Source organism: Grampus griseus (assembly GCF_964374135.1).
Source record: "Grampus griseus genome assembly, chromosome: 1".
NCBI lineage: Eukaryota > Metazoa > Chordata > Mammalia > Artiodactyla > Delphinidae > Grampus > Grampus griseus.
Window position 1 is genome coordinate 127,678,261 of NC_139017.1, and position 17,316 is coordinate 127,695,576.

General features: G+C 44.1%; 1 protein-coding gene across 3 annotated transcripts in view; it reads left to right on the top strand.

Annotated features, from left to right (window-relative positions):
* The first annotated feature begins 314 nt into the window (after positions 1–314).
* The window catches only part of JAK1 (Janus kinase 1), a 233,734-nt gene continuing 216,732 nt past the window's right edge, over positions 315–17,316 (top strand). Inside the window, exons 1-2 of one of the 3 annotated variants that reach the window (XM_082649205.1) lie at positions 315–441; positions 1,265–1,438. The gene's annotated coding sequence lies outside the window, so the exon portion shown is untranslated. Of the gene's footprint in view, positions 442–805; positions 934–1,195; positions 1,439–17,316 lie in introns of those variants that run through there. The other 2 variants (XM_082649204.1, XM_082649206.1) reach the window with 2 other exon arrangements.

Consider the following 17,316-nt stretch of genomic DNA (forward strand, 5'->3'; position numbering starts at 1 on the left):
GCGGCGGGTGTGAGACCGGGACCCGCGACCGCCACGGCTACAGGGTTCGAGCTGGACCCTCCGGGGTCACAGGGCTCCCGAGGTGGGAGGATGCTCCCTGCCCACTGCGGGAGCCTCCCTCCTCTGAGCAGAGGAGGCAAGGGCGCGCAGTAGCGCGCGCGCGCACACATCATTCCCCTGGAGTTGTGTCTTGTCTCTTTTGTTTTTCTCCCTTCCCGGTCATGAGACCCGGAAGTTTTTTTTTTTTTTTTAATCCTGTCTCTCTCTTTTCCAACCCCCACCCCCCCAATCTATCACATGGCAGAGATAGAATAAAAACAGAAAAATGGCGACGGTCACGTTGTGGCGAGCACGTTGTATCCTTGCTGCGTCATTAGATAATCCTCATGCAAATAGCTTGAAGAACAAAGGAAGGGGGGCCCGAGACCCCCGGGGGCGCAGGTGGGTGTGGGGGCGGCGTGCCGGGCGCGGGGGTGGCGGTGCGTGCGCCAAGCCGAGCGCCGGCGGGAGGCGTGCGGCCGCGCGGGGTTCCGTGCGCCGAGTGTCTACGTCCGTGTGCGCGCCCCTGCGGCGCGGTGGAGCGCTGGCCGGGCCGCTCCTGGTCGGGTCTCGCGGCGCCAGAGCCCGCCACCCGCCCGCCCGGGGGCACGGGAAGCCGGGGGCCGAGGAGAGCTGTTCCGGCGAGGCCGGCCGCGACGCGCGCACACGCACACGCCGCCGCGGGGCTCGGCCGGCTCGGCGGCCGCGCGGGGGGCGGGCCGAGGGCGGGCCGGGCGGGGGCCGAGGGCGCGCCGCTGTCCGGCGCTGGGCGGCTGCCTGCAGCCGCCGCGGGGGACCGCACGCAGCTCGCCACCTCGGGGTGGGCGGCGGCGGGGCGCCGGGGCGGCGGCACTGAGCGAGCTGGGACCCCGCACTCTCGCACGGACTTGGAGGGTATTGCTGGGCTGGGTCTGTTGTGCTTGGGGTGTGTTTTTTTCCTGCGGGGTGGGGGTGGGGGTGACCTCGCCCATCGGCATTTGCGCGGTTTCCCTCTGGCCCTCGCTGGGGTGTCAGGAGCGACGCAGGTTGGACAAGGGCGCGGGGAGACCCCCGGTGCCCCGCTCAGGTCCCCTGGCGGGCCGGCGGCGCGGAGGGGCGGGGCGGGTATGTGTAAATGTTGCGCACTCGCTTTTCCCCCACCCCCGCCTGCTTCCAGGCAGCTGGCGTGGGTCCCTCGCCGTCCGGCGGCGACTGTAAATAGAGCCTGGATGTTGTTTACATGAAGGATCCGGCGGGAGGAGTCTGCGAGGAGGAGGCGGAGGAGGAGGAGGGAGGGAGGAGAGAGGAAGACCGGAGTCCCCGCGGCGGCGGCGGCGGCGGTGGCGGTCCGGGGTGAGGGTGAGCCCTGCGCGGCGCGGGCACCGGGCGCTACCACGAGGCCGGGACGCTGGACCCTGGGGTAGGAGGGAGAATGGGCTCGGGGCGGGGAGACGGGGTCTGTCAGAGTGGCATTTTTAGCTTACAACCTGCCACGCAGATTCTCCGGAGCGATAGAGGAGGGGTTTGCGGGGAGGGCGGGGAAGACTGGATTTCTCTGCACGTTCATTCTCCTATCCCCAATCTTTTCCCGCTTCCTTTCGGGGCTCACCTGTTTATTTCCATCAGCCAGAGCTTTCAGTTTTTATTTAGACATGAGAGGCTGTTTCTTTTATTAGAAGCGTAATTGGGGAGGGGGGTGCGTGGCTGTAATTTATGCCGGTCCCGATCGCTTTTCAAGAAGGGGGAGGGGACTTGGCGGAGACCGCCTGTTCCCGGCCGTAGCTAACCCCAGGGCTTCTCCCTGCCTTCCCGCGGCCAAGGAATCTTTTCCCTCACTCAGCTACCCGCAGGCCGGCTGCCACCTTCTTGGAGAAGGACCACACCTGTGTTTATTCCTCGCTTTGGAAGAGAGGTGAGCTGAGAAACCGGGAAATCCTGTGTTCCCCAAAGCTCTTAGCCAACCATCCCATCCCAGAATTGGCCAGAAAGTGCTGCTTTCACCTGCTGATTGCGCTGGGCACGCCCATCCCCCCACCCCGGCAAGTTGTGGTCTACAGATGTGTTGGGATTTTCTCTTGCCTCTGGACCTGCACCCCACCACCCGGCAACTAACTGCTGGGTTTAGATTGAGAGAGAAGTGATCCCCTTGGATTTAGTGTGCGTTCTGCATTCCCCAGTGGGTCTTCCAATGGAATCGTCTGCTCTTCCGCCACAGCCCCCTTTATTCTTCCACTAAGAGCTTAGTCCAGAATCTGGCCTAAGCAACCAGTCTCTGGCTCTCTTTTTCTGGGCTCCACCCTGGCCCCTCTTGGTTCTCCAGAGCCAAGCACGCCTCCCAAGCAGAAGGCACACCCTGCCCTAAATCTCCTCCATTCCAAAAGGGAGGGGAAAACAGTGGAAGAGAAGGGAGCCAGGGGTCTTCCTTCTGTCCTGAGTATCCCCAACAGCATTTCCCTCTTCAAGCTTGCTGGATTTATAATCCCTTTTTTCTTCTTATCAGCTGCTCCCCCCCACCCTTTGACCCTAGTCCTATGATAGATACTTAGGGAGGTGCGGATGGGGGGGTGGATTGTCACCCCTTTTTCCTGGTGCGAGGCATTTTCCTTCTCCTTGGTCTTTTCATTTTTGAGACGCTTAACAAGTAAAATATGTAAATATGTTTGCATGCTTATTTGAACTTGTTTTCTTGCTGGCTAATGAATAGCTGGGACTCAAAAGGGAGGGAGGGGAAAGCGACGAGAGGTGCACATTCCCGCTGGTGTCCCCCACATGAACATCCCCAGAGTTGCAGGAGGAGACCCTTCTGTGAAAGCCAACAGTCTCCCTTCCATGACATCACCACCTAAGCCCTTCCAACTTTAGCTTCAGAACAGGAAGAAGGCTCAAAATAGAACTACCTTAGGAATCCAGCTCCTTTTAGAAGATCAACTTTTAAATCAGCTGCAGGAGGAACACTGAACTTTGACATGGGTAGAGAAAGCTGTAGTGTTTGTAGTAATTGGTTCTTTGGGGGAAGGGTATGGGGATACTTTCCACGTATATTCACGAAATGCTTTTCTCAAGGTCAGTTGGGTACCTAGACCGATGAATGATTAATCAGATGGTTCTAGATTCTTTATTGAATTATTCATGTGTTTCGGTATGTCAACAGTAACAAGTACTTTTCAGAATGAATTAAAGAGGGGCTCCTAGAATGTGCTCTAGAGAGTCTGCTAGAGATAGAGGAGGTTGTTGGTGGGGAGGGAGCTTTTGAAGGCGAGGAATCTGAGGATGCAGTGACAGCTGTTGTGAGTATGGAAGTTGAGAGGCTTACTATAAACAATGCCTGTAACTTTTGCAGGGTGACTAATATCCTGGACAAAGAATTAACGATGTCAGGATTTTCCACCTTTACCTCGAAAATTAACTCCATATCTTTGAATCATGATGTCTCCATTTTTTTCCCTGAATTCTCTGAGCAGAAAGAGTTGTTCAGTCTTTAGGAAGGGCTGCTTAATAAATGATCATCACTGAAGTATTAACGACCATAAGGATTAGAAGTAAGGCAGAAAATACTTGGCATAATTTGAGTACCTGGTGGGTGCTGTAGAATGACTTGCTGGGTGAAGGGTTCCGGTTTGAAAAAAAGTCCGGATGACAGGACTTTCTCTACCTGCATTAATGCAGTAGCCACTAGCCACGTGTGGCTGTCAAGCACCTGAAATCTGGGTAGGGTGATAAGTCGATTTTTAAATCAAAAATTGGTGTTCCATTCAGTTTTTGGAAAACTTCGTTGTGTTTGGAAACAAGTTGGATATGTGCATCTACTTTTTAAGCTGTAACTTTTATGAAATCTAAATTCAGATTGAGTATTTCTGATGAAGGTTTAGTGTTCGAGTTGACATGTGTTATAAGTGAATATGCTCTGGATTTCAAAGACTTAGTACAAAAAAAGTAAAATAGCTCACTAATGTTTATATCGATTACATGTTCCAATGAAGATATTTTGGGTATATTGTGTTAAATGAAATTTATGGTTAATGTCACTTTAACCTGTTTATTTTTTAGTTTTTTCAAAATGTGACTACTGGAATATCTAAAATTACATACATAGCTTGCTTTTTACTTCTCTGGGACACCGCTGGCCTGTAGCATTGCTCCTTTTTCTCCCTGGATTAATTTCAAAAGAGGTGACTGCGTGAAATACAGTTCCTTCATGTTTGTCAACCATTTACTTTCCCCTGTTATTTTCCATTTGGAGATTTGGGAGCACCAAGAGTTAACTATCACAGTATATGAAACTAATAGTGACTGCCCTGCAGATTTCTACGCAGGAGGCGTGCCCTGCGCAGGAAGGTCAATAAAGACGTCCCGGGTGCTGGAAGGGCTGGTAGGGGTGTCTTGGGAAAACTTAGCGATCCACATATCTGGCCAGAGCTGCTTTTGTAAAAGGTTCCCGGGCATGCCAAAATATATCAGAGAACAGTTCGTGGTACTGTAACAGTCATGACACCTGGTGGCATCTTAGTGATGCCACCCACCTTTGTTTATTTTCTCTTTCTTTGCATTCACTTTCTGCCCTCACTTCATAGCTCCATTGGTGGTAATTGGGCCCACAAGGTTCCTGACCCTTTTCCTCCAACAAAAAAGTATAATGTCGACCTGAATGGAGATGTTGCTATCTTTGGAGTTTGGTTTTATCTAATGAGATTCAGTAATGGCAGTGGAAGGGACTTGGGCCTTTAGTACTCTCCCCTCATTTTGTAGATGACAAACTGTCAAGTATCTTGCCGGTTGACATACAGAGAGGGGAATTAAGCATGTACGTTTGTTGATAAGCTATTTCGAGAATCCCTGGGAAATGAAGAAGTTTGTCAATGAATTAGGCAAGTATTTGTTGAGCTTGCACTCTATGGAAAGGACTGTGATGAATGTTGTGGAAGGACATGAAGACAGCAGTCTCTGACTTCAGGAACAATGCTGTTGATTTGAGGAAATCAGATGTAAATAGTACCAAAGTAAATCACAGTTTAAGATATAGCACTTCGTAATGAGTGCAGGACCTCTGTGTTACAAGTAGAAATGTGTTCCTTTTCCAGGTGTAGGAATAGAAGCTCTGAGAATGGTGGACTCTGCAGAAAAGAGGAGTGTGATTGTGTTTCCGGAACAGCCCAAGGCTCTAGAAGTAGAGGTCAGTGCACGTCTTTGGTATCGCCCCCTTTAGCTGTCCGTTAAGGGAATTTGAGAGGTAAGACCCAGCATTTCTAAATGGCAGTGCTGCCAGTAATGAGGAAATCATAGATTAATTGGAGACACCCAGGGTTTTTAGAGAGACTAGCTAGGGGTGGGTCATTTTGAAGTCAGCTGGTGTATTTTTGATTGGTTTTTCTAAAAGGGTATGATAACAGAGGTGAGACGGAATAAAAGTGACTTGTGAGCAGACAGAAATCCAAAATCGGGGGAAAAAAATTAAATCTCGAGCAAAATCCAACAGTGAAAGAAGTAGACAGTTGGACTACAAGTGTGTATTCTGAGTGCACATGTAAAGGGGAAAGGCCCATAGAATAGAATATTATATTCTATTAAGCATGAAGTGGGATGGTCCATTTATTTTAGATTTTTAGTCTCCTGGAGGCTTTTTGGACTAAAACCCCCACCAGTTCGTTCCTCTTTCTGTCTCTGCATTATCGTATAGAGACCTTCTGTGTTAGGTTTTTTCTTCATGACCTGCTGAGGTTATGCAGCATGACTGTTTAGAGGCCAGTGCTTGGAATGGGTAAAACAATGTCACCCCCTCTGCAATTACTCCCAGTTAATGCTTCTCTGTGAGAATTGGGGCTGACTTGGCCAAGGCAGTCGTCCTTGGCTTTTCCTTGCCGTTTTAGCTGATTTATTTCTCCTAAGGAAAGCAAAAATTGTGTAACCCCCTTATTCCTGATTTCCTACTAATCTTGGCACAAGTTAGTTTTCGAACACTATTACCAGCAAAGCTTTGCCACGAAACGCAGGTATGCGTTTTCTGTATTTCTGACAAAGCAGTAGTTGACATTTAGCACTTTCTGTTGACAGTACATTTTTATAACATGACAGTTTGGTCAAAGGCGCACATTTTATAATGTCACTGAGTTGGATTGTGGTTTTCAAGTTGGGGCAGAAAAAAACATCACACTTTAGTAAAAGACCAGTGGATTGAAATTAACCTGTTTAAACTATTTTAATTTTAAAGTATTGTCAGATATTTTACATGCCAGCAGTTCATTTCATGGTTCCTCCAGTTATTTAATCTATAATCAGATACTTAAAAGTTCAGAATCACTGTATTTTCACTTTCGGTCTATTGATAAGAGAGACGTGACATGTTTTTTGTGTGTGCATTTGCACTCCACGAGGTCTAAAAGCACATTGTTAGTATACCAGTTTGCCAGTAGTACTCGGTTTTCTAGTTGATAATATTTGGTGCATGCATCACGAAGAAATTGTTCTTGTATCATTTTCATCATAGAAGAACTGAGTGTAAAATCAGGTTGATCTCTGGAGGAAAGCATTTTACGTCATTATCTTTTTCTTCCTGTCTCACTGTGCAGTATACTTCCGTACCGTAGCATTAGCACCTGCCATCATTCGTTTTAAAATGAAAATAAGTCAATTTTTTTAAGAAAAGTCTGCTGAAAAAGAAGTGTTTCTGATAGATTTTGTTTTTTAAATGCGCATTTATAAGAAATAATTTCCATGAAGAAAGAAAACATTTTAAGTGTTTACTAGTATTTATAAAATACAGTTCTGAAAACCCACATTTTTTTTCTTCCTTGAAACTGCTTTAGAGTTACTCTGAGAAAATCACAGAGTAATGGCAGTTTGCTTTTTGTTATTACTTGGCCTCTAGGCTCCCCGCCCTATCCCCCCACGCCCAGTTTAGGTAGAAAACGAAATGAGAGAAAAATAAGGAAGTAAAGGAAATACTCATTACTTTTTGTACCAAAAATCTTTAGTTGTCTGATTTTTGGTCATGGCTAATAGAGTGAATTTCAACTTTGTAGTACATTACAAACATTAAGTTCGGGTTTGTTGACTTCTTATTTAGACATTCAGTTGCATTAGTACTCAGTCTTTGTGAAGAACAGTCTAATAACTACTAAGTATATCAGAGTTATTTATTTGTCCCCATACTTACTTACCGTCTAGCATCTCACAGTAAGTATTCCTCTTTTCCAAAACTGACAGAACTTGTGGCTGGGAATTGTTCGGTGGTAATCTTTTTATCCTTTTTGATGTATCAGCTATCTAAAATTTCATTCTCAAATAATCACAATATCTTTGTTCATGTAACAGATGTTTATAATTTGGGTAAAATGTGCGACTATTTCCAGGAACCTTAGGTTAAGGGATCCAATTTTTTTTTTAATCTTCATTGCCCTCTCGTGTTTCAACTCTGTATTACATCAGTTGGCTAAGACCTAAGCGATGACCTCTTTAACTGTTACATATTTTTGCACTTCAGAGAATGTTGTTTTAATTTGTATGTGGGTGGATTGTTTCACTGGATATTCCTTTTCTGAAGATGAGGTCAGTTTCATAGCGCATAAACTTAACAGTTGAGCTAGGCTCACTGTACTCTGCTATTTTCTGACCTGTGCTGATCTAAAGAATTGATCGATCTCTCTGACTTATTTGAAGTAGAGAGCTAATATCTAATTTGCATATAATGAGTCTTTGAAACTGAGTAAATGCCTAATTGAAAACAGTTATTTTTCAAATATCTGTCAAGTTACACTCATATTGAAATAACTTGAGAACTTATGACTGACATGGAAAAAAAATGAGTGACTCATGGCTTTAATAAGTTGATTATTCTGAAGCCTGAATTCTAGTTTCAGAATCTTTTTGTCCTTTTTGTTAAAAGTACATCATCCCTGGGACTTCCCTGGTGGTCCAGTGGTAAAGAATCCGCCTTACAATGCAGGGGACAAGGGTTCGATCCCTGGTTGGGGAACTAAGATCCCACATGCTGCGGGGCAACTAAGCCCGCGCGCACCACAACTACGGAGCTTGCGTGCCTCAACTAGAGCCTGCGTGCTGCAAACTACAGAGCTCACGCGCTGTGGAACCCACGCACCACAACCTGAGAAGAGAAAATCCTCATGCCACAACTAGAGAGAAGCCTGTACACCACAAGGAAGAGCCTGTGAGCCGCAATGAAAGATCCTACGTGCCTCAACGAAGATCCACGTGCCTACCAAGACCCAACGCAGCGAGAGAGAAAAATAAATAAATCTTAAAAAAAAAAAATGTCCATCATCCTTGAAGATGACTTCAGGGTACATCTCAAAGGTACAGATAATTTTAAAGCAAGTGATGTGTATGTGTTGATTTTTTAAAAGGCATTCCAAAGGTTGTTAACGATCCTTCATCCTAACTGTAAAATTGACATAACTTTAGTGAAAACACCTCACAGGTGTGATAAATATGTAATCATCATTAGTGTCATCAATTTGAGTATATTCTTAGCACTCAGAGCAAGAACAATAAAAGTCATCTTTTTGCTAGTTTTTCTTAAATCATAAAACTCCCACAAGCTTCTGCTTCATGATCTGAGATGCTGAGAAAACTAAAAATTTTAAGCAAAAAGTAGATGTTTTCAGAAACTTTGTTTGCATAAATTGTGTAAACTGAATATTCCCTTGATGGAGTTGAATGGCTAGGTTGGGGTAGAGAAAAACACTAGGTTCAGTCATTTGACATGGATTTGAACTCAGGTTTAATATAACTTAGTGGTATGATCAGGTAAATCACCTAACCTCCCTTAGATTTTTATTTTCTTTCTGTAAAATGGGCTGATGATACCTAACATATTCCAGAATCCTTTTGTGATGAATTAATGCGTAATTCATTGATAACCCCATAGGGGTTCTTGTGAAAACTAAAGCAGAAAGCCATAGAAAATTACTGAATGTTAGGCAGATATGAAGTATTCTTGCCATGTTTGATCACGAGCACTTTGAGGATAGGGACCAGGTCTTATTTATCTTCATTTCCTGGACATCTAGAAGAGGTCTTGGAATATAGTAGACCCTAAGTAAATATTTATTGCATGAATGATTGAGGTCAGGGAGATGGAATCAGCAAATCCGTGCACCGAAGAGGTAACACTGTGAAGTAGAGCTGGAAAGCATATGTGATGTATTCGTGGTTGCTCATCAATATGTATAAATCATATGTTCAGCTTTTGTCTTAATATAATTCAACCAGGCGTTTTACTATTTCAGCCTCACTAATTGTTGGGCTGTGACACTGCTTTTTCTTCTGCTTCCCCAAATCTCGAACCGGAAGGGGATCTTGTAGTCTTCCACTTCCTGGGGAGCCTTCAGAGGGAGTCATGCAGCCACCCGGAAAGGATGCTGCCAGCCGACACAGTGACTGACAGGCTGCCCTGGCTCAGTTATCACAGTGCTGATGCTGTCCATTCTAAAGGTACAGTACTGTGATAACTGAAGGATGGCAGCCATCTTGCCTTCCATCAGAGGAGCTCTGTCGTGCCTGGGAAGGAAGACAGAAGATGAAAGAGACATGTGAAACAGTGGCAGGGACCCAGAAACCCTCTTACCCTGTTCCTGTATTGTGCTTTCCCTAGAGCACAGGGAATGTTATTCCATCTGTCTTTGCCCTGTTTTGTGATATGCGACTAAAGAGGAGTTGGGTAGTTGTTTGCCTTGTTGTACTGAGCAGACATGTTATTAAGATCTTTTGGGACTTTTAAGAGACTGATTTGGGATAAGTGCGAAGTGTGGATTAGTATCTCTGGAGTGGCATTCGGAGACATTTGTGCCACTTTTGTAAACATAAAAAGTAACCTGATTAAAATATCTTGATGCTTGTCAATATTAGACGTTCAGAATGAAATTCAACTTAAACAGGGAGAAAAAAGCCCTGCGTGTTGAACAGTATTCATATTATCGTGCGAATAAAATTACGTCTTTGTGTTTAAGAGTGGATAGAGACATGTCATGTTTCTTTCCGTAACAAAATTTAGAGGTCCCATTTCCTGTCAACAGGAAATCCTGGGCTCAGTCTGGGGCGTGAGCTCCAGAGGGCCTGCCTAGGCCTGGAGGTCCTTGGCGCTTTGGGGCAGTTCGTAGATGTAAGGGGTTTCCAGTGGGTTAAGTGAGACGTGATGCAAGCAAAATATGATGGGGTTTTTCAACTGCTTTGTTTAAAACACACATACACACGATGTGTGTTTGGTTGGTGTATTCATTGTATTCTTCAGTTTAGGTATGTGAGAATGGGAGGACTGGAATTAAACTCAGGAATATCACGTGATCCAGCATTTCCACTTCTGGTTATATACCCAAGTGAATGGAGTCAGATATTTTTGCACCCGTGTTCACAGCAGCATCATTCACGATAGCCAAAAGGTAGAAGCAACCCAGGTGTCCATCGATGAATGTGGATAAAGTGTTTATACGTACCACAGAATATTACTCAGCATTATTAAGGGAGAAAATTCTGACACATGTTACGACACGGATGAACCTTGACGATAGCTAAGTGAAACGAGCCAGGCATAAAACAGTGTATGAGTCGTCTTATATGAGATTCCTACAGCAGTCAGAGTCATAGAGCCAGAGGAATGGTGGTTGCCCAGCACTGCAGGAAGGGGGAAATGGGAAATTCACGTTTAACAGAGTGACTGGGAAGATGAAAAATTTCTGGAGTAGGATGATGATGGTTGCACAATGTGAATGTACTTAATACTACAGAACTGTACACTTAAAAATGGCTAAAATGGTAAATTTTATGTCTATTTTACCACCACCAAAACCAAAAAAAAAAAAAAGGGCAAGGTAATAGCACTGTTGCAGGATTGAATTGATTGCTCTCTTTAGACAGTCTTCAGTGTGAAGATAATTGCTGTTTCAAATAAGCAATTAAAATGTAATTCCCATGTCTTTATGCATTTAAAGTTCTCTAATCGGTAGACTGTTAGACATATGTCCAGAGTTTCTCACATAGCATAGCTTTAAAATTTTGTAAAATATAAAGAAAACTAAGTATAATAACAATGAAAGTACTAAAAGTAGAGTGAAGAAAACGCCTCAACAGGAAGGCAGATGATGGGGCATCTCGTGCCGGCTTTATGCCTTTTCTGGTGACATTGGGCAACTCAGTGGACCTTTCCATGCTCTAGTTGCGTCATTTGCCTGCCTCTTTGGAGCAGTGGTAAAGATGAAATTTTGTGTGTGTGTGTATCGTATGCGTAACGTGTGTGTGTGTGTGTGTGTGTGTATGTATATGTATATATGACCATTTTGATGACCAAAGCAACATTCAAGTGGCATATTATTTCTTTTTCTCAAAATGTAGAAATACAATGTCTGAAAAGATTTTAAAATAACTTTTAATATTTTAAAATAAACTTTTAATAAACATCCTAACTGGACTTGTCACTCAACTATTCCCAGCCTCATTAAAAGGAGTATTCTGTAGCTTGCTCTTCATCACAAAAGGTTTTTTTTCTATTATTATATGGGTAAATTTGAAAATAAGTAAAAGCATAGAGACTAGAAATAGACAGCAATAACCTTCTCTAAGGGATCGCATGTTTTATTAGCCCTGAGTAAAAGGCATCATTTGTGGATTGTATCTACTTTATCACAAAGCTCTCACTTGGACTCATGCTCTGGAAATCAGATTTTGGTGGTAGGAATGGCCCCCACCAGATCCCATGCAGTGTTCTACCTTGATCATATCACACAGAGTTGGAGCAGAAAGTGAGCTCTGATCCCTGCCGTGCCAATTTCAAATATTTTGCTATGCCTTGTATGTTCTGAGCTTCCCTGAATAACCAACCAACTATAAATATGCCACGAATTTGTCTGTACCGTTACTAAACTGACTTGTTTCTTCCAAATCAATTGCTTTTTGAGACAAGAAGATCCTTATGTTTCTGTGCTTCATGTAGAGGATTTTTTCCCCTAAAAATTGCTTCCTTAAAACTGTACATTTATATTCACAATTTATCCTCGCCAAACAGTTCATTTTCACCATTACCTGTTAAGAATCTTTTATTACACAAGTTCTTCATTAAGCATGAACAAGAGTAAGGGAGGCACCAAAAAACCACTTTGTTTTTTCCTTCTATATCCAAACCATGATTATGAAGATTCCCATTGGAAGGGAATGCCAGGTACCAGAGAGTGTGCCTGGAATATTCTCAGCTGGAGTTCCTTATATTGGTTGAAAGGGTTTTGTGTTGTAATGTGTGCCCCTAATGTAATAGATGTTGAAACAATTCACATAATTGACATGGAGTAAAGTAAGTTGATTATGTCCTGCTTTATGCATTTGGACTATTACTGTACTTTTATTTTTCATGAGATTATGAGGAGATGGATAGTTCTGTTAAAAAGTGGGAAGACAGAGACGACAGTTCCAATGTAGTGGGAAATTCATTTTCATTTTTTTGCCACTGTCTTTGTAAATGAAATTCCAGACATATTATTCAGACTGCAATTGCTTGATTTTTTTTTTTTTTCACTTTGAAAATGAGTATCTTTGGACCAGGGATATCTTAGGGTCAGTGGGCGTAGCTGCCCAGAGCAATTTGCAGAGACGACTTTTGAGGCCACATCTGGGTTCCACAGAAAGGAGTGCTATAACCACCTTTCCATGTCTCCCTGTGGTCAACTCTCAGTGTCCGTCATTGGCATCAGATTGTGATGCAGGGGTACATTGCTGACCCCTTTCCAGGTACTATAATTTTAGTATAGAGCTTTAGATCCTCTGGGAAGGCAGACATTCTCAAAAGTTATATTGATAGACTAGAATTCTGGGAAGCTATGTCATTGAGAATCTAGACACCCTTTTTTATGGGGAGGGCAGCACGGGCTTCTAATTAAAATGTCTACCAGTATAATGTGTAGAATTATGCCTAGACATAAATCTTCGCGGTTTTATTATCATTCACTGATTTCTGTAAAATTATTCTAATACTATTCTAATACCGTAAAATTTGCCACACTTTAGTAAATGCATTTTGGGCAATCTTACATAGTTTATTTATGTAGAATTTTGTGTACATAATTGGGTCTAGTGGCTAGAAGAGGACTTCCTTCCCCCCCCCCCACTCCTTTTTTTTAAGTTGTCAGGATTATTTGCTTGAAATGAGTTAGTATTTGTTGAGTGCACGTGTACCAAGACTCTTGTTTCATCCTAATTCAAATCTTTGACGAAGCGTTCTCCACACTTCATAACTGAAGAACCTGAGGAAGCTCACAGAGTCTTCAAGACACAGCTAGTAAGTGGTAGAGGAAGGAGATAAGTCTAGAACAGAAAAAGTATGAGAAGTTAATGTAAATTAATTCTGCTTTGCTTTTGAATGTAGATTAGTAGATGAGGCTTTGAAGAGGAATTAGACGCAGCATATGTCACAGTGCTTTGAAACTTACACGGCACCTTCCCCCATCCACCATGGCTGCTTTCTGCCATCTTAGCTGTACACTATAATTGCCTTTTTGTTTTTTTGGCCACACCAAGTGGCTTGTGGGATCTTAGTTCCCTGACCAGGGATTGAACCTGGTCCTCAGCAGTGAAAGTGTGGAGTCCTAACCACTGGATCGCCAGGGAATTCCCTATAATTGCCTTTTTAAAATGAAAATCTGATCATGGCACAATTTTGTTTTAAAACCCTCTGATGGCTTCTTTGATCCTCTTGGGATTAAGACTACTGTCCTTAACATGCTCCATGATTGTAAGGATTCCCATTGGAAGGGAATGCCAGGTATGAGAGTGTGTGCCTGGAAAATTCTCAGCTGGAGCTCCTTATGTTTAAATTGGTTCCCAGCCACCTCTTTGGTCCCATGTCTCGTACCCAGTTGACCAGCCCATCCTTTGTCCAGGGAGTCAAGCTTCTTTCCCCCTCCGGTGCATTTCCTTATGCCTGAGGCATCCTTGCCATTCACTTCTCTTATCCTTCACTTTTCTTATCCGTCTCTGATTAAATATTAAATATTAATTCCTCAGAGAACCCTTTCCTGACAGTCTCAACTGTGTCCAGTCCCATGGCACTCTGCTTTTCTTTCAATGTACTTATCACAACTGAACTACGTAAACGTACGTGTTTGGGGTGTGTGTGTTTAATGTCTCATTAGATTGTGAGTTCCTTGAGGGCAGGAACCATGGCTCTATCCATTGCTATGTTCACAGTGCCTGGCACAGAATCTGCCATGTGGCTCACAGTAGAAATCTAACGTGGTATGAGATGCTGAGTGGAGTCTTTCCTGTTTTCTAAGAACGGGTGAGAAGAGTCCACAGCTAAAAAGGTGTTTAAAATCCCCACTCTTCTTTGATCAGAGAACTTCAGCTCTGTGGCCAGCATTTTCCTGCAAAGCGTCTTCAAAATGTGCCATTCAGCAGAACCAACTCTCAGATGACCCTTATCGCTCAGATGACCCTTATCGCTCACACCCATCCCCGTAAAAGAGGGCTGGGAGCGGGAGAGAACCTTCCTCAGAGAGCAGCGTTCCACTTGGAGCTCATCTTTTGTCTGGAACTTGGTGAGCTGCTAGCTATCCCAGTAGGAGCTCCCCACGACCAGACTCTGCAAAGCTAAGAGAAGGAATGGGGAGAGGGAGGAAAGGAGAGATGCTGAGTTGGGTGGGACAAGGATGTGAGTTTCTTGGACACTATGGTCAATGGAAGGGAATCTATAGAAGGTGGCTTGGGACTTAAGCCTTGTGGCTAATGCCTCGCGGGAGAGCAGCTGCCACAACCCATGAGTGGAGCCCAGGAGTGAGCCAGGGTAGGGATGGTATCCCAAAAGACAAGCCTCTGGCCAGTCAGAAAACTCACTCACTCGTGGGATGGCTCACGTGGGAACCCTCTGTGGAACTGATGAAGAGGGGAGCCCCGTTTGATGCAGAGGTTTTTTTGAAAGATGTCATTTCAGCAGAACTAGCTCTCAGACTCACTGTCGGTGGTCATGAAAGGAACCAGCCAAGAAAGTAGTAAGCTCTGGGAGAAGAGGAGAGGCGGGTGTGAGGGAGAGACCACATCACTCCTCCACCCCAGCCCCTGGAGCCTCGGGCCTGGCCTCAGCTGGAGAGAAGTACAGAGCTTTGTAATGAAGATGGGATTAAAATCCTCATCAAAGTGAAACGCTTGGCAACTCGACTGGGTTAGAGGTCAATTTGAGGCCCTTACTACTCAAGAGGAAAGGGGAGCACAAAAGAAGCTACTGGAAATAAAATAGTTTCATGTTTTACTCTTCACTGAGTTGAAAGTCAAAACAGTTAAAATTATTCGTTAAAAGGATGAAAGGACTATAAAATATCCCTTCAGGGGCTTCCTTGGTGGCTCAGTGGTTAAGAATCCGCCTGCCAACGCAGGGGACACGGGTTCGAGCCCTGGTCTGGGGAGATCCCGCGTGCCGTGGAGCAGCTAAGCCCGTGCGCCACAACTACTGAGCCTGCGCTCTAGAGTCCACGAACCACCACTACTGAGCTCACGTGCCACAACTACTGAAGCCTGCGTGCCTAGAGCCCGTGCTCTGCAACAAGAGAAGCCACCGCAATGAGAAGCCTGCTCACCGCCCCCAAGAGTAGCCCCCACTCGCCACAACTAGAGAAAGTGCGCGCGCAGCAACAAAGACCCAATGCAGCCAAAAATAAAATAAATAAATTAATTTTAAAAATATATCCCTTCAGGTAAAAGTTTGCATGTCCTTGTATCTTCCCCTAGTTAAGTCCCCTCACCCGCTGCTTCTAACGTGTGAAGGAGTTGAAATGCCAATTCAATCCTAACACTTCCAGCAGCCTGTTACCTCCCACTACTGTCCCCTCTCCCTTGTCCAGAAAGCAGAAGGCAATTTAGTGAGAAAGTAGAAACCAGTAAGGACATTTCCCCGTAACCCAACTCCTGGCACATTTGCCTGAAGGCACCGTGCATGAGGCTAGATGGGAGTCATTCAGGGTTACCTGTAGGTAATCATCCAGTGGTTTGAATTCCACATCTTTGACCGTTCTTCTTTGTCACTAATAGACTCATTAAGAATATCTCAATGCAGAACCAGGAGGCTTAAAAAACAAACTTGTAGATGAACCTGGCCTTAACAATGTCAGTCCTAAGAACCTGCTGTATATAGCACAGGGAACTCTACTCAATACTCTGTAATGACCTATACGGGAAAAGAACCTTAAAAAAACAAAAGATTCACTGGTAACTGATTCACTTTGCTGTACCCTTGAAACTAACACAACATTGTAAATCAACTATACTCCAATAAAAATTAAAAGCAAAACAATGTCAGTCCTTACTAGACATCAAATTGTGGATGACTGACAGGGACCTACTTCCTAGTCGTTAGCCCCATCGGTACACTATAGAGAATGGGAACCCAAGAGCTCATTTGCTCCAGCATTTTTCACACTGTGGGTTTGAAATCGATTAAATATGTCTTGACCAGCACTTAAAAAAATAAGATAGAAAATATCAGAGTGCATAGCATGTGGTAAGGTAATATTACTTCATGAAACTTTGCAGTTGCCCCCTTGAGTGTATGTGAGTGTGTACTGGGACACAAATGTTTTTTTATTTTTCACTTCGGGTTTCAGTTCAGTTCATAAGTTATTGATCTAGATGTTAGATTCTAGATCATCTCATTATGTATTGCAGATTTTGGAAACTAAAGCCCAGAACAGTGAAGACACTCGTCCACGGTCGGTAGGAAGAGTAGGAACTCAGACCTGCATCTCAGTCTCTTAGTTAATGTTTCCCCTTCTCACCAGCCCAGAGAGAATAGCAATAGTAACAGCTAATATTCAGTGAGTAATTACTATGTGCCAGCCGCTGCACTAAACACATCATCTTATTTCATAGGAAAAGGGGGTTGTTTGGCTTTGTGTTTTGTTTCAAGTAAATGTTAATGGCTGAACAGTGACTTAGTGCTGTAAGCTGTGGCTAGAACAGATACAGAAGCTGTGAGTAAACATTTAAAGTTTTTATAGCAATTTGACACAGTAATTTTATGTCTGTTGACTCTAGTAATAAAAACATTGGCTTGCATTTTATGTCTTTAATAAACACTTTTCTAGCAATTCATTTTCATTGTAGTTTATAAAAATATCGGTCCATGATGGACTAGGAATAAGAACAAACTGGTTCTTCTCCACAGATAGTTTGAGAAGCACTGACTTCCACCCAGCAAGGCCAACACCTTTGTCCCTTGAGGCCTCTGTAGTCCTTTTGAAATGCCAGGTTGTCATAGATACCCCTGGAAGAGGCAGATTGCTGGATGCAAGCCCCCTAGCAGCAGAGAAGGGGTTA